The sequence below is a fragment of the Entelurus aequoreus genome, linkage group LG20, assembly GCF_033978785.1.
Source record: "Entelurus aequoreus isolate RoL-2023_Sb linkage group LG20, RoL_Eaeq_v1.1, whole genome shotgun sequence".
NCBI classification, from domain to species: Eukaryota; Metazoa; Chordata; class Actinopteri; order Syngnathiformes; family Syngnathidae; genus Entelurus; species Entelurus aequoreus.
In genome coordinates, this window is record NC_084750.1 from 38,549,299 (window position 1) to 38,574,873 (window position 25,575).

Genomic DNA, 25,575 nt, shown 5'->3' on the forward strand with positions numbered 1-25,575 from the left:
CCGCCCCCTGGGTTCGATCGAACCCTAGGGGTTTGGTGAGTCGGCCTCAGGGGTTCGGCGGAGCCTCCACCGCAGAGGTCAAGACACACCCAACTCATCGCGTAAATAAAAACTTCTCCCTATCGGCGTATTATGGATACCACCAAACAATGTTCCCTCTAATTTTCCTTCTGATTTGCAAGTGTGTAATTTGTTGCGAGTTCATGCACTGTGTTGGTTTTGTTCTTTGAACAAGGTGATGTTCATGCACGGTTCATTTTGTGCACCAGTAAAAAAAACATAACTGTCTTGAATTTGAAAAAATATATATATATATTTTTCACTAAAGATGGGTTCGGTGAATGCGCATATGAAACTGGTGGGGTTCGGTACCTCCAACAAGGTTAAGAACCACTGACCTAGATACTTGTTTGCACACTGACTGCACATTTTGTACGGTCTTTTATATTGGCAGGCTAAAAGCACACCTATCCAATAATCCTGCTGTCTAATCAGCATCTCGGAAATCCACACCATCATGAAAAATGAGAGCAGCAAACTGGATCCACCCTTCACATTGCCTGAAAGCCAAAACTCGCTGTTATCCAGCAGCCAAAGTCATGAGCATTGTCAATGTCCTTCCTGTCCCATTCTACACCAAGCCGGCTAAGGATATCCAGGTTAAACCCCACCTAACCTTATCCTTGTCCATACACACATAATGGTCGTTTAAGACCCCCTCCGCCCCTCCGTCCACCGGCGCAACGCGATCGAGTATGCATTCGTGGAAAATTGTTGCTTTGTGTGAAAGTTGTTAAATTAAATTTAACTTATCTGAACAATATCCAGTGTTGTGGTATTTCAATTAACTGGAATCCAGTGTGCCGTGGGGCCCTATTGTAGTGCATCACACCTGAGCCATCATAAATTAATCAAATCTTTAATGGACACGTGAAAGTAAACAATGTGACAAAGAACATTTCACAACAATCAAACTAGGATCTAGATATCTGGTCAGGACACTCCTCACTCTTTTGCCTTCACCTTCATTGTCCATTCCTTTTTGGTGACTTTATATACTCTGGACCTAGACGTTGAGTCCGCAACATACATGGCGGACAATAACTGATACAGTCTGCTTTGCCAGTCCAAAAGCATTCAATGTTTTCCGTAGTCTTACTTCGACAGCCAGGTAATACAAAGCACACACAACCTTTTTATCACATCCACGGGAGCCCACATTCTCGTTGTCTCTCCTTCGACAAATAGACAAAGTTTTTCGGTAAGTAGAATCACGGCTGACCCGGACATTCGAAAGTTATCTTGCCGTCTGAGATGTGTTCAATCCTAAATAGTTGCAATCGCGCATTTTCTTCTCTTAAGGTATTCATGTGTCATTTGCACAAGCGTCTGTACATGTAGAAGAAGGAGAAATACGGGCATGTCTGGATGACTCGCCTCCATCTTTCCAGTGGTTAGCTCCGGTTGGTATGAAGCTGGCTGTGGCGCGTTCTTTCTGACGTCACTCCCTGTGTGGGGCGCGGTCTTTCTGACTTCACTTCCTCTCCGAACTCAGTTTGTCAACGATCAATGAGTCCATACAAAGCTAAAAGCCGGAGATTCAAGAAATACATGGCGCACTCACCCGTGTAAAAAATTATCCAAGGAGGGGAATCTTAAACGGTGGTTTAGTGTGGCTGAAACGGGGCTGAGGCTAAATAATTATTTGTTTAACGGGTTATCCGGCTTAGTGTAGACTTAGCCGTATTGTCCATGTTGGATCTAATTAGACACCACAGCACCAGTTTGAACAAACAATTTGAATATATACCTCAGTCCCAGGCACGGGTCGGAACATACACATTTTGCTTCCCCCTACTCCACTTTAGATATGCTAAACATGTTACAGTTTTTTCCAATTGCGTATACACTACATTTTAAATGTTCACACAGTTAAAATCTACAATCAGAAAGCAAAACCACTGTGCAGATTTGCCTAATATTAGGTATAGACTCTGCTTCTCAGGTTTTGCAAAATATTACACACAATGCTTTACACACACCTTCCCATCTTGCACATGAGATGTGGATGAGATACTACGGCCTGATCCAGCTAGACGGGCAAATGATGATTAGAATCAGTAACTGAGGCTTCTGAGTATGTTCTTTCATAGAGTTGTTGTTACCTAAGTCTGCACATGTAGCCTATACTCTATATATTTTTTTTATCTCCAGATTTTTTTTTCCAACCTTTTAATTTGTCTCAGATTTTAATTTGTACTGCACATCATTGTTGACTACTGTGGTATGTTAATATTTTCAGTTTGCAGCATCATTGTTGAGCAGTTCTTGAAAAGATTACAGGTTATTTTTACTTTCTCTTTAGGTCCTTAAGTATAGGCCCACTTCAAAGTAAACAATGACGATCGCTATGGTTTTGCCAATATATTTTGTCAAGTTACAGTAATCATTCATCACATATGCTAAAAAGGTCGGGCAAAATGCCCCCAATGTGTGATTTCTTATAGTAAAAAGGAGTTTTGTATCTATCACTGTTCTGGGTAACTCACTCCAATAGTGTCTTATCATTTCAAGTCTGTGTGAGTGAGATGAACATAAAACTGCATGTTTACAAATGCTTGCTTTATTTTAATGAATGGGCATATGTTTTGACCGAAGTGTGTCATTTTGCAAATAATCTAGGAATTAAGAAAATTGAATGTGGTGTTTGGAAAAGTGTGTATACATATATTTTTAAAAAGACAGTTAGTAAAATTGTGTGTAAGCAAAGGGAAAAAACTGTAAATGCAAGTGTGGTCGTTTATCATTTTTTTTATATGATCGAAATAAATGGTATTGAAAATTGCACATGTAACAATGTCAAAGACAAGATGGCTTCACTGTCTTACTAAAGTAATGTAAACCAGCACATACAAATTTGTACAATAAAATGCACAAAGCTCATTAGAAACCAACTGTGGTTGATTGTTTGGGGAACCAATTAAAGTGGAACCCCTCCAGATAGCAGTCTGTTACTAATGAGACAAAATTATCAGCCTTAACGTTGCTTCAGCCTGAGCCTAAACCCAAACTCTTATTTTGTTGCTGTGGGCAATTTCTGTTAACAAATAAATGTGTGTTTTGAGTTATTATTGGGACCTAATTTTCTGTAATGAAAGTGTGATGACAGATCGGCCATTTCAATTCTAACACTGAATGTGGTAGCCCTGCACATTAATGACCTAATTTGCATAAATTGTGTCACCCGCCTTAGGATTCCAATTAAACCCTTGATTAATTGCGCGGCTGACCCGTTAAATAGAATCCTTTAAGTGGTTCAACAGCCCGCCAGTGCCTGTTGACATACACAGAGAGGCACAAGCACTCACCTATAGACTGAATAGAATTCATCTCGAATCATTTTGGGAAGTGAATAATCCTCTGCAGGTATGTCACTTACCAGGTGAGGTGGTGAAGACAGACACAATATTTAGTTTAGGTGAGCTACTTTATTGACCAACTACATGCTATCTGTAAAAAGTCCACTGGTGATTGACATTCTTGTTAAGGGCACAGAGTTGTGTCGGACCATCTAAAAAAAAAAATTTTTAAAAATGGTATTTGCCCTCTTTTGTTTCACTTTTGAAACATTTCATTGTTTGAGGTACAATGAAACCCAATGAAAGTCCAATTCCTGAAGTTATACAATTCAGCAAGCCATGGAGGATTTTATAAAATCCTATTATACTTCTAGAAATTGGATGTGATACATGAAGTTCATTCACATACATCAAACTTACATAATTATTTGTCTAAACTGTATGGATAATATAACATACAGTATACATTTACACATGTATACATAAGTACAGTGGTGGGCCATGCCACACCGATTGCCTGTGCAATCAGTGTGGACTTAAAGGGGAACTGCACTTTTTGGGGAATTTTGCCTATCATTCAAAATCATGACGGATGTTTTTTTTTATGCATCTTAAAGTCGGTTAAGTCCACACCGATTGCACAGGCAATCAGTGTGGACTTAACCGACTTAAAGGGGAACTGCACTTTTTGGGGAATTTTGCCTATCATTCAAAATCATTATGACGGATGTTTTTTTTTTACGCATCTTAAATATTAAACCTAAATAAAAGCCGCTTACAGCGGAGCTCCACTATTTCGCCCATAAAATCCAATAAATAACCATTAAAAAAGTGCCAACAATACTCCATTTACATTTCGTGACTTGAATATTAACCAAGTAGTAGTGATATTGTTATTATAAGTGCTAACGCAGACAAACTATTTCTACCGGCGCCGTGATCACAAGCGTATGTGGCTATGTTTACATCATCGAGTGGTCTGCTGCTTCCTCACTTCCATGCTCCCTGTAAGTTTATTCTAGATCATAAATCATGCATCTCACCTGCACAGGAGAAGTCTGAGTAGGTATTCCGACAAATTGGGACACTTTGACAGTTATTTAGGACCCGAAATTGGTGAGGACGACACGAAAAGATGCTTGTTCCCCCCGCCCACACACCCCTTTTTTCGTGAGGATTATGAGACATTCTTAATCTAAATGGTAATATATGAACATCCCAGCAGTCGGCATCCTAATGACAGCAGACATTGTACAGTAAGTTATGTTTCAGTTTGTTGGCTATCATAAAGTTTATATATGTATATATATAAATAAATAAATAAATATATAAACACACACAAACCATCAATACACAAAAATGCAATATAACAAGGTTTGGCATTTTGTGTATTGGGGTTGGTTACCACTATTACTAAAGCAAAGAGCCATTACCCCTTTATCTTTGAATAAATGGTCAGAGATACTTTGGAGTTTCATGTCTGCTAGTAGAGAAACTTCGAGCATTACATTATTGGCGATGACTGGTAGAAGCAGCCCGTAAATTTGGCACTCAGCCAAATGTCACAAGTGTAAATATAATGGCTAATAAAGGATTTTGACAACTGCACCAAAATATTTATCGAATACCTTAACAAAAACATATACACTACCGTTCAAAAGTTTGGAGTCACATTGAAATGTCCTTATTTTTGAAGGAAAAGCACTGTACTTTTCAATGAAGATAACTTTAAACTAGTCTTAACATTAAAGAAATACACTCTATACATTGCTAATGTGGTAAATGACTATTCCAGCCACAAATGTCTGGTTTTTGGTGCACTATCTACATAGGTGTATAGAGGCCCATTTCCAGCAACTATCACTCCAGTGTTCTAATGGTACAATGTGTTTGCTCATTGGCTCAGAAGGCTAATTGATGATTAGAAAACCCTTGTGCAATCATGTTCACACATCTGAAAACAGTTTAGCTCGTTACAGAAGCTACAAAACTGACCTTCCTTTGATCAGATTGAGTTTCTGGAGCATCACATTTGTGGGGTCAATTAAACGCTCAAAATGGCCAGAAAAATAGAACTTTCATCTGAAACTTGACAGTCTATTCTTGTTCTTAGAAATGAAGGCTATTCCACAAAATTGTTTGGGTGACCCCAAACTTTTGAACGGTAGTGTACATGTATTTGTTTTACTTAAAATTAACTTTAATGACTAGTCTAGACTATAGACAGGAAAAACAACTAACGTAGCCCTGCTAGCTTGCTTTGTGAGATGAATGCTAAATCTGATTGGTTAAAGAACACCCCTGTTTGTAATATAGTTTCAGCTAGCAATATTGATTTTGAAGGCCCTGTGCCAATTGGTTGATGTGGAAAGACATATCAGAAGCTAAATAACTGATTGTACAAAAGAATAACATTAACAAACAAGTCTACAAGTCAAATTATTTTTTTCCCCCAGCTGTGGTCTTGAGTTTTCCATTGCCCAGATGTGGGTTTAGATCAGGGGATGCCACTGTGGGTTTGTGAAGCACTTTGAGACACTTTTGGTTAAGGGCTGCATGAATACATTTTTGATTGATTGATTGATTGATTATGAAGTTCTGCAAGCACTGCAGCCAAAAAACACCCAAAATAGATAATAACCTGCTGGGAATAAGTTATTACAATTTCATGGTCCAAATTTTGGATCACAAGTGAAGTCATAAATTTAGGTCAGTTTATGAAGGGCCACCACTGCATAAATGATACAATGCAATGCAAATGGTGATTAGTTTTAAGGCTGATTCAGTCGGCCAAATTTCAAGCCCAGGCGACAGGCCGCTTCATACCGGTCGTGAGATATGTTATGTCTGAAATGTGTTTAATATTTGCTCGGCTGGCAGCCATGCAGCTATGACTGGATTTCCAATCTCTGTGCCCGTTCAAAGCGGATGAACGGATGGCAAAAATCACGCTGTGAACAGTGTTGTTGTTTACATATGCCTCTTTACTTTTTCTTTGAGTTTTCGACACAGATCATTTCATGGTTTGTTATTAGCATGAACATTCTAAGGCCACAGGCAGCGGAAGGGATTTCTTATTTATTGGTTTTAAGAATCAACAAAGGCATGAAACAACCGACACCTACAGGATTTAAGCGGAACAGCAACGGTCCAAACACACAATGACAAATAGCATCTTCAGTGGATTTTCTGCACAATTTGAGTAGTTCCATTGTTCACCCTGACTTTGTGTTTGCTCATACAGTGTGCGGTGGACTTTAAAACGATTTGCTTTAGTCATGTTTTTTCTTTTTTTTTTTAGAAAGGCATGATAGCTAAAAAAATTTAAAAAATTGTTTGATCAAGGAATTAATCTATTTCATTGCCTTATTCTGAAGGGGAAATGTGTTAAACATGTATACAAATTGCATTCGACCTCAGAGTTTCCACTCTTGTCCAGGTTCAGATATTTCGATAAAGAATGTATGGTAACGCATGTCCTGGCTTAACTATTTTACAGCTCAATGCCGAGGTGAACACAGCCTTAACTCCTCAAACTCATGCATTTCAGGCACAGTTAGGGGTAAATATGGAATGTTTTGCCGGATATTATCTTAAGAGGTACTTTAGGATTTAGTTTTCACCAATTTGTTTTATCAAACGTTTCCCCCAGTTTTGTATACCATCCTAGTTATCGTAAGAGCAAACATCACATGTAACAAACTAGTCACTTTGCCAGCATAACATTCCTAAAAATCTCCTAAATGCTCAAACAAAAAAAATTCTGATAATTTGATGACTTGGTCTTGTCGTGTTATTAATAGACTAAGTGAGTCAAACTGTGTTTGTAACATGTCTTGATTACAAAATGTGCCCGTTCACTTGCTCTAAACTGTCTCCCCTAAAAGACATCATCACTGGTTGAAACTTTGGTTCTTTTCTAACCACATAGCAAGAACAATTATTTATGTTTTTGTACTATTTGGTCTCTGTGTGATCTTTTTAGAAAATATTACAAAGAAAAACTGAGCTTGCATTGTATTATGAAGCACAGCAGTTATAAAATGTATCTCCATCAGTTGTTGAGCTAGATACTAGCACTTGCTGCAGAACAGGGAGAACCAAACATAATATGGAGATTTTTATGTTTTCGTCTGATTGCAATGATATGTTCTAATCGTAAACTACTGTATGCACCAGCCTGATAAAGACCTATAAAATAAACAAAGCATTAAGTGAAACAAGCAGTCAATCTAATTTAATAGCGTTGGCTCGTAAAAAAAAAGAAAAATAACTGAATTACTGATGACGCTCTGCAGTTCTCCAATTATACACTTGAGATAATAGCCACAGTAATACTTTCAATTGCTATGGGAGTTTACATAATTACAACAAACACACATGCACGCTATTCCTGTGAGATGAGTGCCCGTCGGTAATTACCGGCAGTCGTGGTGATGAAACCCGCAATGTGTTTTTTTATGCCACATTGCAGAGCTACAGGATGACCTCCACTTCTAGTCGGGAGTTTACATAATGTACATTCATTCTGGGCTTGAATGTTGTCTTAATTTACTTATTTGAAATTATCTTTATTTTTCTAAAACGTGTTCAATTATATTCAAAGACAAAAATAAGGTGCACAATTTTATTTTGGATTCTATCAAATTTGTACAAGGTCAGAACTATACATACAGGCTCAAAAATTTAGAGACAATCCCTCAAGTCTTATAAATTGTGCTGAAGGTCCAGAAGTTATTTCAACATGACAAGGCCAAGCACCTATTAACTTCTCATGAGGGATCATGACTCACTGCAGCTTGAAGAGTTTCTTTGTAAGCACACAAAAACTTGTTTGACAGAACTCAGTGGAATAATCGTTACTTTGGACGGGAAATATAACAATTACCAGTATTTATGATTAACCGCAGTAAAATTACTGATCGTTAGTACTTAAATAAAAATGTTATAAAGATTCATAACCGCACTTTGATAGTCACACGGAGGTGTCTGCAACAGGAAGTGAACCTGCACGTGACGTCACACAAACAGGATGTATAACGTTCGTTTCGACTTTTTTATTAAACACTATAAAACCTTTGCAAATTAAAAGATATGATTACACTCAAATAATAATATAGGTTTTAAGAAACCAAAACAATATTCAATGTTTCTTGGTTAAAAGATTTCAGTTCAGTTTCAGTTTATTTCAAACATGCATATAATACAAAGTAACCCATCACATATTTCCAGTTGTTTTCATTACCGCACGTCCTACCCCTTTTCATACCATAGCAATTTTATCCTATTTCCTTGTTCTCTTTAACATAACAGTGAACAAATAAATTATAAACAAATATACCATAGTAAGTAAACAAATATTAAATACATAATAAAAAAAAGGGTTCAGGATGTTCATCATAATTATTGTTCTGTGTACTTTGTGAACACTTGTAGTTTGAACAGTCTCTTAAACTGAATCATATTGGTGCTTGGTTTGATTTATTTGCTTAATCCATTCCATAATGTAATTCCACATCCTGATATATATGATTTCAATGCGCATATACTCTAAGTACTTTTTGAGCACTTTCAACAATACCGTGATAATAATAACCGTGCTAATTTTGGTCACAATAATCATGATGTGAATTGTTACATACCTAAACGACTAGGGTTCCATATTGTTTATAATCTGATATGGGTACCAAACCAGTACTTTTAAACCATTCTTAATGGTTCCGCAACCTATAATTATAAAAGGAAATAAAAGTGTATCTTTGTTTGCAGAATGTTGTGACATTCTAGTTAAACAAAATAGTCAATAAAATTATTTTATAATATACATAAAATGACAATGGTACCTCGATTATTTTTTTTTTATAGATATGAGCTGTCTTGCCGCTATTTTTTTTGGGTGTGACATTCCAAGTCTTTTGACTGGCGCTTTGAAATGAATGATGAGAACCGACTCGCACTTGTAATTCGTTAGTTTGAGAGCCGTTTTTTCTGGAAAATTGTGCATGCTGCCCTCTAGGAAACATATTCAGAATCAAACTCAAAATCAGCTTCATTGGCTTCATTTATTGAAGGGGTAATGACATCACTGAGTTAAAGTCGTCCCAGAAGGCTCTATTCATGCGAAAGCTATCATGCACTCTCATTCACCCAGGAAATTGATTTAGGGGAGGAGTTTAATAGGCACCTGAACCTACTTAATTAAGCCTTTTAGCTGTAATTTGTAATTACAAAGAAAGAAAATGAATAAAAGTCAAAGGAAACGTTGCATTTTGGTGCACTTCCGCACAATCCGTGGAGGGTGATGATGACAAACAAGGTCAAGCGTTACTTAGTGACGTCACGGTCATACAATGGGGAAATGGCGCCATATTGTGGCATGTTTAAAATGGAAACAAAAGCCAAATTAGTTAGTCAATATTTCAAAAATAATTATCTACTACATGTTTATATTAGTGTAATGTATACATTTTGATTTATTGACCAAACTTTTCATCTTATTTACCACAAGTAATTTTTTTTTCCCTAATGAAAACAAGTTACTTAAAAATAAATATAGTAATAAGTCGAAAAATGTCTTTTGAACGACTCTTTTGAAGGAACGGATCCTCAAGAGCCGGCTCCCTTCAAAGAGCCAATAATCCCATCTCTATTATGAGCCAGCTTCAAAGATACCTCTCCACCGATATTTGGCGTAGCCAATGCCAATGTCGTAAAAAAATATGGAACAGATGCTGATGGTGTTTGATGGAAAAGAATCTCAATGGAGATACCGTAGAAGTCTGCTCTCCAAGGTAAATGCTGTATATTACTTCGCAAAACTACTGTAGTTGTTTGTTGCACGTACTTTTGGATTTTTTTATATAGTATTTGTTATTAGAAACATGTTTAAGTTGTGGTGTTTTGGGCCTAGCACGCTTTGATTTCAATTTAAATTCAATTGGGAACATTGATTCACATTCGAGTATTTCGGGCTACGAGGTCCGTCACTGAACCAATTAAAAACATAGGCCGGGGTATCACTCTATAAAAAAGTAATGCATTTGTCAATATGAAATAAAACTCACAACAACTTATATCACCATATTAATGACCGCAGTACCAGCAACAATACAGAACTCAGGAAATACGCAAAAGAAAATCTGCATTTTCTTGGGTTATCACAAAACGTGGAGTCATTCACAAAAATGGTTAAAACATTGTATTCATAAAAGCCCAAAAGGACATGTTTATAAGTTAAAGTACCAATGATTGTCACACATTGTCCTCTGTATTTGACCCATCCCCTTGTTACACCCCCTGGGAGGTGAGGGGAGCAGTGAGTGGCAGCGGTGGCCGTGCTCGGAAATAATTTTGGTGATTTAACGCCCAATTAAAACACTTGATGCTGAGTGCCAAGCAGGGAGGTAATGAGTCGCATTTTTATAGTCTTGAACGAAGTTTGAACTCACAACCTACCAATCTCAGGGCGGACACTCTAACCACAAGGCCACTGAGCAGGTCATGTAGCATATTGTTCCTTTTGTGTTATTGTACTAGTATTTTTTTCTTTGCAAAGTGAACTTACTTGCTTCTTATTGAAAATGGCCAAAATTCTTAAAAAATTGCAGTTTTCCTCTTAACGCAATAAATGTATGAACATTATTATTATGATAGAAAGCAGGGTGCGTTAGCAGCTAATGTCACCGGTGGACTCCATGCAGTGTGACTTCACTATCTCTTCAGCCTCATCATCTTTGCTCTGCTTCTTCATCTCGGAAGCAACAATCCCATCATTTCTTTCTTGTTTTCCCCAACTCCCAAATGCTGATGGAAATCATAAAGAGATGGAATCTAAGAAGTGACAAGAATGAAAGAACAACAAATGGCAAGGGCAGCGTCTGACGTCTTTGGCTTTACACAATGTAAAGCTGTGTTTCTGTGGTCTATAAATTATTCATGTGGTGGCGGTAGGAATCCAAAGCGTGAGCATTACCAGCATGTTCTGGGAATTATGTCCTTGGTTTTCAAGATATAACTGGTTTGACTCTATATAACTTCATTGTTGTGTCTTTGTCAATGGGGCAGGGGCCGTTATTGCTGTGGGGTAGCTAGTCTGTGAAGAGAGGGGAAAAAAAGGTCCACGGACATATTAAATATTACCGTAAATGCCCTTGAAGTTCAGTCAATTGATTGTGTTCATGCTCCATTTGTAGCTCAAGTGAATCAGTGCTCCAGCAGGAGTGGTTGTAATGGAGTGGTGTTTTTAATTAAAAGGAGTGTGATCTGAATAAGAGTGCAGGCCTTGTAAATGTAATCAAAGTCACAGGAATCAATATAAAGAAAGTCAGCTCCTGAGGCATGAATACTGCTCTAGTGAATTCTACACACTACCATATGCTCTTACAACTTGCAAAGAATGTTAAAACAATTCTTACAAAGGAGGTTTAGTGCATACTTTCAACAGAAATCTGTGTTCTTGATTAGAAGATTGGTAGTGCACAATTAATGCAATCATGTTGTCATATTTTAATCACTTTGTATCAAATGTTCAGCCTGCAAACTTTCATTTAGCGGCTTATAAAAGGATGTCCAACGAGATTTGTCATAAATGTTTGTTCTTGGCAGTATCTGGTGCAACACCTGAGCCATAATCACATGCCATTGTGATGAATGTATATTTATGCTGAAAACAACATTAAGATTGGTTATTAAATCAATTAAAAATGTTGCAGTATACTTGAACAAATGTGCCATTGATTGTGTATGCACAAAAATTCCAGGATTAAGGCCATTTCCACACGAACACGGAGAGTTTCAAATACACATATTTGGGGTGAAAACAATCTCCATCCAAAGTTTCAAAAGTGTCTGTCTACACACAAACACATCCACCTGATGTCATGCACATTGTGTCCAATCAGAAGCCTGGAAAGAGCAGCAATAGCTGACTTGGTAACATCACACCTCCTTTTATGTTTATTTTGATCGACTTTAGATTAGAGTTGTACGGTATACCGGTATTAGTATAGTACCGCGATACTGATGAATCATTTCTGGTACTATATCGCCCATGAAACGTACCAGTCACGTCATGACATTGCTGGTTTTCCGAGCAGATGAGCATGTTCGGCAGCGCACAATCACGGAGTACTTACAAACAGACACAGTGTGTAGACAGAAAAGGGAGAACGGACGCATTTTGGCTTAAAAACAAAAGATAAAGGTGAAGTTATAACACTAAAACGCCCTCAGGAAGAGGTGCTTTAAGACATGGCTAGCTAGCTAGCGGATAACGTCCATCCGCCGTCGCCAGTGTTTAAGCTACTTCTAAATCACTAATCCTGGTCTCCATGGCGACAAATAAAGTACGTTTCTTACAAGTATCATCCCTGCAGGACGAGGAATAGCTAAACATGCTTCACGACACACCGTAGCTCACCGGCATCAAAATGTAAAACACCATGGGTGGATCTACACCTGACATCCACTGTAATGATATCAAGTACAGGCATGTATCTAGTCGATACTACTATGATTACGTCGATATTGTTTGGCATCACAACATCTTCTTTCGTTTTTATAAAATGTATATTATGTTTATAAACTCAGGAAATACGTCCCTGGACACATGAGGACTTTGAATATGACCAATGTATGATCCTGTAACTACTTGGTATCGGATTGATGCCCAAATTTGTGGTATGATCCAAATCTAATGTAAAGTATCAAACAACAGAAGAATAAGTGATTATTACATTTTAACAGAAGTGTAGATAGAACATGTTAAAAGAGAAAGAAAGCAAATATTAACAGTAAATGAACAAGTAGATGAATAATTATTTTTCTACCACTTGTCCTTAATAATATTGACAAAATAATAGAATGATAAATGACACAAAATGTTACTGCATACGTCAGCTGACTAATTAGGAGCCTTTGTTTGTTTACTTACTACTAAAAGACAAGTTGTCTTGTATGTTCCCTATTTTATTTAAAGACTTACCTGCAATAAGAAACATATGTTTAATGTACCCTAAGATCTTTTGTTAAAATACATCCAATAATGCAATTTTGTTGTGGTCCCCTTTATTTAGAAAAGTACCGAAAAGTATCGAAATAATTTTTGTACCGGTACCAAAATATTGGTATCGTTACAACACTACTCTAGATGTACAATGACATGTACATTATCTTTAAAACCTGCCTGCACGTACACAGAGCCCTGGAAATATTATTAAAGAGCAAATGCACGCCTTTGCTACTGAAACCCAACACTGATAGAATTATAAAGTGTTCAGCAACATGGTGATGTATTACATGTGCACTGAAGTGTACATTATTTCTAAAATCAGCATGCACCAACCACCCAAGGAAACCATTTTGCATGTTTAAGGGAATTATAAAGCATTTAATCATGGATATAGTGATATGTTACATGTGTAATGAAGTGTATATTGTCTTTAACATCAGTACACACTACAAGGAGGACGCTACATTGTTTTTTGTTTTAGTTGCTTGGTCGCTTTTTACACTTTTTATGTTTTTAGGACTAAAAACATAAGATAATGTTGCATCTTTCTTATGACAGAGCAAAAAGTCTCGCTTGTCAAAGTTGTCCCATCAGGTGGAGGTTCCACAGCGATCGTATCCAAAACAGCTGACTGTCATTAGCGCCGGCGGGAATGTCGCAAAGCCCATTTTTGTGTGTCTTTTGTATTAATGTTGAGTGAAAAGAGCAACATGTTTACATTCAAACATACAGTAAGTCCTCTTATAGTGGGTTTAAAGGCAGCAAGGCAGTGTTGTTGAGCTTGGAAATGAAATCCGTGATGCCATCACAAGTCTCCGTCTGTGCAGTGTACACGCATACGCTAGGCGGAAAGTTTTGAAACTCTACCCTTTGACCAGCGTTTGTGAAAGTCTGCGTTTTTAAAAACAAAAGTATGCATCTGCGTGTGGACAAGAGGCCTAAACGCAGAGATAAGTATGCGTTTACCAAGTATCCGTTATCGTGTGGACTTTCTTTTGTCACAAATCACTCCACCCACCCACACTAATAAAACATAAATAAAAGCATGGTACTATTACCGTCTATTATAATAAGCCATAAATATTGAATATTACCGACATGACAAGCTAAAATTATGCACAAAGCAAACCTGCTAATTGTAAATCTAGGTGTGCTGACAGAGCTGAAAATAGAAATAAAAGTACAGACTATGAAGCAAAACAGTTTAAATCAAAATATATGTATATTAAAACTTTTAACAAAGCAACGTCAGTCATCAATATGTGGATATATAGTCTTGGTAAAAAACTCAAGTAATGTCCAGTCAGTTTAAGAAACACTACAATGGGTTATACTTGTAAAGCGCTTTTCTACCTTCAAGGTACTCAAAGCACTTTGACACTATTTCCACATTCACCTATTCACACACTGATGGCGGGGGCTGCAAGGCCCCACGACCCATCAGGAGCAAGGTTGAAGTGTCTTGCTCAAGGACACAACGAACATGACGAGGCTGGTAGAAGGTGGGGATTGAACCAGTAACCCTCAGGTTGCTGGCACGGCCACTCTCCCAACGGTGCCACGCCGTCCCCTATACAATACAGTATGTTTTTTTTTTACAAGGTACAAGGAGGGAGCAAAATGCTGAAAGTTATTGCAGTTATTTCTCCCTGCATTCATTCATTCTTCTACATTTGTTTTATTATGTAAACTAATACATGGACAACTTCTGTGGTGAGGTGAGCCAAATAAAACGTGACCAAGGCCATGACATACAACATAGTTGACTACGACCTAATTTAGTGATAAAATGGCAGTTTAAGAAGACTCAAATACATTATAACTCTGTTTTCTTCTCAGAAAGAGTCATCTCGTTGAGCAACCATAACACAACAACATTTACTAGCTTGTTAGCATTCTTTGTTGAGAGTGAACACAGTACGTGTCCAAGCACTAAATTAGTCTGATTTCTCAAATGGTTTGGCTCTAAATAAGCCTCCCACAGCCCATGGAAACACCTTAATCCGATCGTGTTCAGTTTTTGAAAAGTCCGACAAACACACCTGGATTATGCGATTGGAAATTGAGATAGGCTCCAGCACCCCCCGCGACTCCAAAAGGGACAAGCGGTAGATAATGGATGGATGGAAACCAGATCGAGGGGTTGTGTGAGGTTGAAGAGGACTCTTCGTAAGGTGCATGCGCTAGTTTTAACGCACGGGATACAACCCAGAAGCAGATACCATTCAATAAAAACAGCAACAATTGTGATGAAGAGGAGACTTTGAAGATTTTGAAGTGCATCGATGGTAGAAGAAAATAAACAGATTTAGTTAAGAAGGTAGCCAAGGTAATGTACAAAGTTTGTAAAATGCTGGCTTAGTTCAGACTCCCGAACAAAATACGAATGAGATGGAAGATAATGAAGCAGGTATAATAAAGGCGAATAATAAAGGGTATAGAAACCTTTTCAAGCTGCATTTGTGCTAGCCGACCGATTCACTTTCGGCACAACCGGCAAGCTAGTCCAGAATAATAGCAACCTTCCATGTAGGGCTGGGTATCGTTTGAAAATGTTCGATACCAGTACCAATACCAGTACCCTTAGAACGATACCGATACCAACTGAGTACTTCATTCGATATTAATCATGTGAAAAAGAATGCAATGGTACATAAGTAATTAAGCTGCTACAGAAGCTAAAACCGATAACCTGACTACTGAACAAAACATTGACAGATGTGACTGAGCACGGCGCTAACTTGCTAATTAAGTAAAATTAGCGAGCAAGCTAAGCTAGCGTTAGCTCACATGCCTACGACATGCCCAAAACGATTTACTTGACAATACATGTTTTAACATACAAAGGATGAGTACTGTTAACATAGTAACCATTTATAAATTACCTGAAGTTATCGACGGTTGAGCAATGTCCTGTTGAGATGACGAGGACGATGATAGTGTTGTAGAAGCCGGCTTTTTAAACACAGGACAGTTCTCCACCCTTAAGTTTGCTCCATGCTTGATGAGGTGTTTAATCATATTGCTAGTATTCCCCGTTTTCCCTGAAATAATCTTGCCGCATTGCATTTATTTGTACCTGGCGCCACAGGCATGTAGTACAACCATACCTTTGACCGTTTTGCTGCCGGCATCTCGGAATGATGACCAGCCAATTCCGCACTGCTTCAACCCGCTTTACCGCCTTACAAACTATTGTCGTTGCGGTGGTGGACCAATCACATGGCGCATTGGATCGAAGAACGCTTGCAGTGATTGGCTGCGAGCAAAACCATAGAAACAGTCTTTTTTTCTTGATCTGGGTACAAAAAGAACCGATTGCAGGTATCGTTTGACAGACGCGGTTTCGATACTACTTGGTATGGGGTTGTTTTGGTCAATACCTTAAAAGGTATCGAGTACCGATACCCAGCCCTACTTCCATGGTTACCAATCGGGGCACGAACGGTCTTTTCCTTCAGATTTCAAACTTATTCCATCAATCTACAAAAGCCTTTTGAAAGAATTTTGAAACATACAAAAGTTTTGTTTCCATGATTTTCGTACGAAAATTCCCAAGATCATTTATTGATGCTGTCTGCTATTCAACATCAGCATAGTCATTACAGACGTAATATTTGTAATCTGTGCCAACATTACAGCGTGCATCACTTAAAACAAGTTGTAAGGGCCTGCAAATCCTAGTGTGATGGCATAGGTCAACCGGAAAAGGAATTCAATAATCTGCGCTAAAATTACATGGCGTATGACCAATAGTTGCATTTCAGAGTGTCATTGGACACTTGGACTTCACACCTAGGTGTGAAAATACAAACTATTTGAGAAATCAGTCTAATTTAGTGCATGGAAACGTAGTGACTGGTAAATAAAAGGGAGAATAGTTCCATATCCAATGACACTACTTGAGTCGCACGTCAATTGTATTGTAAATGTTGATTCGAAACCATAGAAAGAGTTCATACAAACACATGAAATATTGTACTCACAACCGACCTATCCCAGTTTTTACAGTCAGCGTTGCTGTGACGCAAGGTTGGATTTTGGTGCACGTCACATTACACAAGGGGGTTTAGAGGGTTTAGGAGCGAGCCAGAGAAGGGTGCACTGGTGCCTCAAAGCAGTAGAGAATCCAGGCTTCACACAGCGCTACCAGTTACAAGCTAACCCTGTTGTTTTTAGTTGTATTTTTTAGATTTTTGTTTAATTGGGCTCTGTCCTTCCCATGGGTCTCGGGCTGTTTGATTTAACAACATATGTTCCTTGTTTCTTCATCGCTCTTCTTTAGAAAACTATAAAGCCAGTAATTGTATGTGTGAACATTTTAATACTCAGAAGGTTTACTCATAATTGTTAAAGTTAAAGTACCAATGATTGTCACACGCACACTAGGTGTGGTGAAATTACCCTCTGCATTTGACCCATCGCCTTGTTCAAACCCTGGGAGGTGAGGGGAGCAGTGAGCAGAAGTGGTGGCGGTGCCCGGGAATCATTTTTGGTGATTTAACCCCCAATTCCAACCCTTGATGCTGAGTACCAAGCAGGGAGGTAATGGGTCGCATTTTTATAGTCTTTGGTATGACTCGGCCGGGGTTTGAACTCACAACCTACCGATCTCAGGGCCACTAGGCCACTGAGCACATTGCATAGACAAAGAGACGTGGCAGTATAGAAAACAATTTGCCTTTACCTTCTCCTATTTGGGCCTTTTTAACTTCATTCTTTCCAGTTGATTTCAACTCAGGAGTATTTATTATGAATCGACTTCCACAATATCTGGTATCAATCATCAGCAGAGTGGGTTTTAAGAATAGACTGAGAGGAGAAGTATTGCGGAAAGAGATTATTCTAGATTGTACCCAATGTCATGACTGGTTCATTTATCTTCTTTTGACTTAATTTTTGCTTAGATTCATTCTTATTTCTGGTTATTGTTTTTATATTGATATTATCTTGATTTTGTATGTACTTTGTCATATTTTATTCATTATGGTACTTTTTCGTCACTTAGAATATTGCTCGTCTTTGGTACACTACTGTACACTACCATTGGTTCTTTGTTTTATTTTTGCAAAAAAACATTTTGATTATATTGCTCTTTTTTATCTTTGGTATGAACATTATTATGTAAACTCCAAGTTATTGTTTTTTAATTGTTTGTTGTTATTTTTGTATTACAACATTGTATTATTGATCATGTAGTAATGCATTGTAATCTTTTGTTTTGTGATTGTGTGATGTTTTTTGCTTGGACCCCAGGAAGAATAGCGCACTGCGGTGTAGTCTAATGGGGATCCTTAATAAACTAAACTAAACTTATTAAGTTAAAGGTCACTTGGTTTGTACTGTATGACACCAATGAATAAAATACTTCAAATCAGCACTGAGGCTCACAGTCAGTGGAGGTCAGCTGCAGCTTTGTGAGATTTCAAAAAAGCTAATGTATCATGAGCACATACGCATTGCAGAAAATAATTAAGTATTCCCTTTGGGTAGTTTAGAGATTCTATTCGGTATTGTATTTAAGTGACAAATCAAAACAAGGGACAATATACAATAAACTCGGTCACCTAAAAGGTCTTAAAGCAGGGGTGTCAGTCATTTTAGATCGGGGGCCACATGGAGAAAAATCTACTCCCAATATAATAAAATCACGGCACGATATCTTAAAAATAAAGACAACTTCAGATTGTTTTCTTTGTTTAAAAAGAGAACAAGCACATTCTGAAATTGTACAAATCATGTTATTGTTTTGTTTTTACACTTACATGTTGTGGTTTATAGTATTCAATCTTTATTTGTCGTTATTTATATTTTCTGAATAAAATATGTGATAATTTTCATCATTCAACTCATCGGTGTGTTCTTTTCAATCTATCAAGATAAAAAAATTATATCAAAAACAATTTACAGTACGTTATTTATATAGTTTGATCATTTTCCTCGAATAAACATTGATTGATTGGATTGACTGATGTACTAACATGTGGTTTATTTTGTACAAATGTAGCATCATCTATAAAGATACAAATAATTGCTATTGCGACATCCAGTGGACACATTTAGAACAGCGGTTTGTTTCATTTAAAAATTTCAGGTTCATTTGTATACTTTGCAAACTCATCCCGCAGGCCGGATAAAACCTGTCCGCGGGCCTGATCCGGCCCTCGGGCTGCGGGTTTGACACCCCTGTCTTAAATGATCAGTTTTCGAGCTGCAGTTCAATCTTTAAAAAAACAACCTTGAGGACTTGCTTATAGTGCACAATGAAACTATTATACAGGTGGTCCTCAGTTTACGACATTCCATGTTACAAAGTTTCATAATTACGTGCTTTCATAAAGTACTTTAAAACTTAATTTTGATCCATAAACATGAGCCTGGTTCGAGAACTAGTTTCACCGAAGCGGAATAATAGACTTTGCCTGGAGAAAGGATAGCATTGCTTGCTATTTAACTTTTTGCACATCATTATGCCTCCCAAGCGCCAGTGCACCACATAAAAGGACAACTATTACCATGAAAGTAAAAATTAATATCATAAAAAGCTCAGAGAGAAGTGAAACGCCCAACATTGCTCACTCTTTCGGTGCTCAACCACTTGACTGTCGCGACCATCATTAAGGATAACAATTTTTTTTAATGCTTAAAAGGGGAACTCTGCTTTTTGGGGAATTTTGCCTATCAATCACAATCCTTAAGAAAGACAAGAAAATGTATATTTTTCTTTTTTTATGCAATCTAATTTGTAAATAAACGCTGGCAAAATTCAGCTAAAAATGGAGTCAATGAAAGTGGCTCTATTCCACCTATAAGGCATTTAAAAAAACATCCAAACACCTCCATCAAGGTTTTATATACATGTTGCAAATATGTATAATGTAGTAACATGTAATATTTACGTAATTAGCTCATTTTAAGGCACACGTTGGCGGATTAATTTCATAGACGCATCACAAGGTTCACTTTATCCTTCAATGACAACAAGTGAAGTGAAGTGAATTTCATTTATATAGCGCTTTTCTCTAGTGACTCAAAGCGCTTTACATAGTGAACCCCAATATCTAAGTTACATTTAAACCAGTGTGGCAGGCACTGGGAGCAGGTGGGTGAAGTGTCTTGCCCAAGGACACAACGGCAGTGACTAGGATGGCGGAAGCGGGAATCGAACCTGGAACCCTCGAGTTGCTGGCACGGCCACTCTACCAACCGAGCTATGCCGTACTGATTGCTACTCACTGCAGACTTCATGAGAGATAATAAACATAATAAAACAAACACTGTACAATGTCTGCTCTCTTTTGGATGCCGACTGATGGGTTGTTCATATATTCCCGTTTAGATGAAGAATTAATCATAATCCCCGCGAAGGGTTAAAAAAAAAAAAAAGTGAGTGCGAAAAACCACTTATTTCTCACCATCTGTGGGACCAACTTCTCAGTTTATGGCCACATCCTTCTACAATCCAGGTGAGAGGCTCACCAGCTCAGCGGCTGATGATGTCAATATAGCAGCATAAACTAGTTACCTCTCTTTGACCAATGCACCGCTAAAAGTAAGTCCTTAACGTTATAGCACTTATAATAACAATATCACTAACACTTGGTCAATATTCAGGTCACACACTATTAATGGAGTGTTGTTGGTGCTTTTTGGATGTTTTTGGTGGGGTTTTTGGGCGGAATAGAAACAATGACGTTATGGCTCCCATTAACTCCATTGCTAGCTGACTTTTATTTACGAGTTAAAATGCATTAAAAAAATACATATTTGTTGTTGTCTTTCATAGGAATTGTAAATGATAGGCACAATTCTGGAAAAAAAGTGCAGTTCCCCTTTAAGAACGCCAGAGGGGCAATTTCTGAGGGACTAGCACAGGTTGTACAGGCTGTCTTTGCCCATTGTAACTGTAACTTTGAACTGGATGTACAACTAAACAAATGGACATTTCTGAATTTGTTGACATTGTATAAATGTATTTTTAACTGAACATACAGTACCGTAATTGGAGTAAAGGTCTAATATACCTGCCATAGTATGCATGGTTTGTGAAATCACCTGTGGCTATAGGGAGGAAGAAAAGTGCATGCTTAAGGTGTGTCTGCTATTAGTATCAATGTGATGTGCATGCAGTAGTCCGGGCCGTGCGTTTCCCACCTAGGCCTTCAGTGATGTCCAACTTCAAAGATTAACTTTCACAATACCATATTTTATGTCAGCACATGCTGGAAAAATACTATACAGGAACACATTCACACCCTACTGGTCAATGGAACACATCAACAGTGTACAAAACGGGTTATTTTCTGGCACATTTAAAAATCAATTTAAACACATCTGCAATTAAAACATATCTTACGTGGTAGTGTCAAAATTAAAATTGTAAAAAACATATTAAAAGTGAAAATAAATAAATATTTGAACTCCCAATTAGAATGACCTATTCGACGCCGTTCCCCATTTCATTGCCAGAACAGCTGAAATAGCTTCCAGGGTTGGCCGAGATCGTCTCAAATGATGTAGTTTCTCTTTAAATATCCTTCTTGAAAATGGCCTTGCAAATATATATCTGCCACCATTGTGTTCTCCTTCTCTGCTAGCCCGGTACGGCTACAGTGCAACAGTTCCTGCTTCCTTCCTGCTAAATTTAAACTTGTGAATGGATACTCACTTTGGAGTGACAAGTGAGTATCCAATCACAGTCTCGTTAACATCAGGCTAATTAGATAGGCTACTGTCAACAACTTGTGATCTGATTGGCTATCGCAACCGTCTCTCAACTCGGTGTCCTCAAATTAATCCGCTAACAGTCCCGATGAGTATCCAATCACAGGACGGGTAAATGTCACGTTCAACCTTAGGTCATCTCGAATGCCTTACTGACAACAACTCGTGATCTGATTGGCTATTGCAAATGTCTATCAACTGTATGTCCCCGTTCACTTACAGTGCACGGACGCACGCATTGTTGATTCTGAAGGCCTCGGGCAGATTTGGTACAGCATGGCAACATAAGCTAGCTGAATTTGGATTGGATACAAATTAAAAACAACAGCACTGGAACGAGCATAATATGACATGAAGAGAATATGAATACTTATAGATATTTAGGGAAAGTAAATTAAAAAAAGATCTTATCTTTAATTATGATCATGATTTCTGGATATGTTAGGCCAGCAGAGAAGGCCTTGCTGGCCCTGACGGCACACCACCGTGTGCATGAGATTGAGGGATCCACTAGCTTAAAAGCCTACTGAAATTATTTTTTTTAATTTAAACGGGAATAGCAGATCCATTCTATGTGTCATACTTGATCATTTCGCGATATTGCCATATTTTTGCTGAAAGGATTTAGTAGAGAAAATTGACGATAAAGTTCGCAACTTTTGCTCGCTGATAAAAAAAGCCTTGCCTGTACCGGAAGTAGCGTGACGTCACAGGAGGTAATATTCCTCACAATTTTCCTTTGTTTACAATGGAGCGAGAGAGATTCGGAGCGACAAAGCGACGATTACCCCATTAATTTGAGCGAGGATGAAAGATTTGTGGATGAGGAACGTTAGAGTGAAGAACTAGAGGCAGTGCAGGACGTATCTTTTTTCGCTCTGACCGTAACTTAGGTACAAGCTGGCTCATTGGATTCCACACTCTCTCCTTTTTCTATTGTGGATCACGGATTTGTATTTTAAACCACCTCGGATACTATATCCTCTTGAAAATGAGAGTCGAGCACGCGAAATGGACACTCACAGTGACTTTTATCTCCACGACAATACATCGGTGACACACTTAGCTATTGAGCTAACGTGATAGCATCGTTCTCAAATGCAGATAGAAACAAAATACATAAATCCCTGACTGGAAGGATAGACAGAAGATCAACAATACTATTAAACCATGTACATGTAACTACACGGTTAATAATTCTCAGCCTGGTAAAGCTTAACAATGCTGTTGCTAACGACGCTAAGGCTAACTTAGCAACCGGACCTCACAGAGCTATGATAAAAACATTAGCGCTCCACCTACGCCAGCCAGCCCGCATCTGCTCCTCAACAGCCGTGCTCACCTGCGTTCCAGCGATCGACAGCGCGACGAAGGACTTCATCCGTGGGTTTGGCGGCTAGCATCGGCTAGGCGTCTGCTATCCAAGTGAGTAGTCCTTGTTGTGTTGCTACAGCCAGCCGCTAATACACTGATCCCACCTACAACGTTCTTCTTTGCAGCCTCCATTGTTCATTAAACCAAGTGCAAAAGATTCACCAACACAGATGTCCAGAATACTGTGGAATTATGAAATGAAAACAGAGCTTTTTCTACGGGCTCCGAATACTTCCCTTGCCCTCGTGACGTCACACGCATACGTCAGCATAATAAAACGTTTTTAACCGGAAGTGTGGCGGGAAATTTAAAATTGCACCTTATAAGTTAACCCGGCCGTATTGGCATGTGTTGCAATGTTAAGATTTCATCATTGATATATAAACTATCAGACTGCGTGGTCGGTAGTAGTGGGTTTCAGTAGGCCTTTAATATAATTGAAGGATTAAACTAAATTTGCTAAATATAAAGGTTTCAACAAATATGTTTTTTTTCCCAGATACATTCAAGTTCATGCGTGCACTTAAAAAATGTAAGAAATGTATACTGTGGTTTCTTACTACAGCCAATCTCTGTTTTATGCACTATATTTTCCATGAAAAGCTGTTTACCTTGACATGTTTCTGCTGCTTCCTCAAAAGGGTCACATGATGTTGCCGTGACATGTCTTGTCAGCTGTTCTTATCCAGGCCCCCGTTATCTGGCGCCTTGCAGAGGACAGCATACCAGATGTGCGATAATGTGTAGGATCCCTCATCTCTGTTGATGGTCCTCGTGGTCCGTGTGATCTAGAAGACAGTATGAACTTGATTAAATGTATTTATCTATGTCAACATAGGTTTTTTTAGTTTTTGTTTTTTTATTTGTGCACACATTCCCTTACTATCATGTGCTTTTTGGCCAACCAGAAGCCAAAACAAGCAACATCAGCTTCCGACACCTCTCTTCATCAATATTGTGATATATATTACAGTGCATGCAGTATGGATAATATTGACAGCCCTTCACTTTTTACACATTTAATGTTAAAGCTTTGTTTTTTTTGTTTTTTTTTACCCAAAATCCTACACAAAAAAAGAAAAGCATTTTGTTTGTTTGCACATGTATAAATATGCAAAAGTACAAAATCACCCTTACACAAAAGTATTCACAGCTATGGATGGCTATCGTTTACATTTTTTATTTTTTTTAAATGAAATTGATAAAGACACGTTTTTAGGCTATCCCCATGTTTACTTGTTGCATCATACATCAGCAACCAAGGGAAGATGTTATAACCTGTAACCCGTTTTAAAAAGGTTTTAATATAATTACTATACCAAATATTACATTGCTAGAATCAGTTGAAATTGAGCATCGAGATTAAATTCTGAATTGAATAGTCATCCGCAGTCCCATTGATTCTAATTGTAAGGTGCCCAAAGATTCCTACCTCTAGAAAAGTATATATTAAACTTGTTGTTGCTGCATTCATCAGTGCAAAAAATTACCTTGGTATTATTTAAAGTCATGCAGTGTGTATTTTGAAGCAACGTTTGCCAGCAAGCACACCAGTTGGATCTACTCATTCATCTTTGCACTGGTGTATGCGGCAAACTGCGATGCCTTTCAGGTAACCATCCGCAGTTAGGGAAAGGAACATCCATCCATCCATCCATCATGTGCAGTCAAAATAAATTGCCTGATTAACATGGTTTGTGCAATATTTTTCTTGTGATTAATCAAATACTTCAGGAAAAGCCGTATCCCTGCAGCTATAGCCGCCCTTAACAGCAGGCCCGGCCGACCTGTCTGACAAGCCTGTAAATGTGTGTTGGTCATGTAGGATGTCTTTTTGTTATTTTTGTGATGTGTAATGTCTATTGTTCAAATGTACGGCAGTGAAAATGTATTTCCCCAAGGGAACCAATAAATCTATATCTATATCTATCTATATCTTAACGTTTTAACTTTGACAGCCCTAAGCTTTTTTCATGTTTTCAATAGGTTGGTGTTGCGTGTATAATTTTGAGGATAAATGTCAATGTTGGAATAAGGCTGTAACATAACTAGGACTATCTTTGACTAAGGGTTTTCATAGTCAAATCAGAAAAAAAGGTTAACCCCAGA

The 25,575-nt window shown here is 38.0% G+C and overlaps 1 long non-coding RNA gene across 1 annotated transcript in view; it reads right to left on the reverse strand.

Moving 5' to 3' along the window:
* The window catches only part of LOC133635696 (uncharacterized), a 135,844-nt gene that overhangs the window by 102,957 nt on the left and 7,312 nt on the right, over positions 1-25,575 (reverse strand). The window contains exon 2 of the long non-coding RNA XR_009822116.1: positions 24,078-24,254. This is a non-coding gene — a long non-coding RNA (uncharacterized LOC133635696). The remainder of the gene's footprint in view (positions 1-24,077; positions 24,255-25,575) is intronic.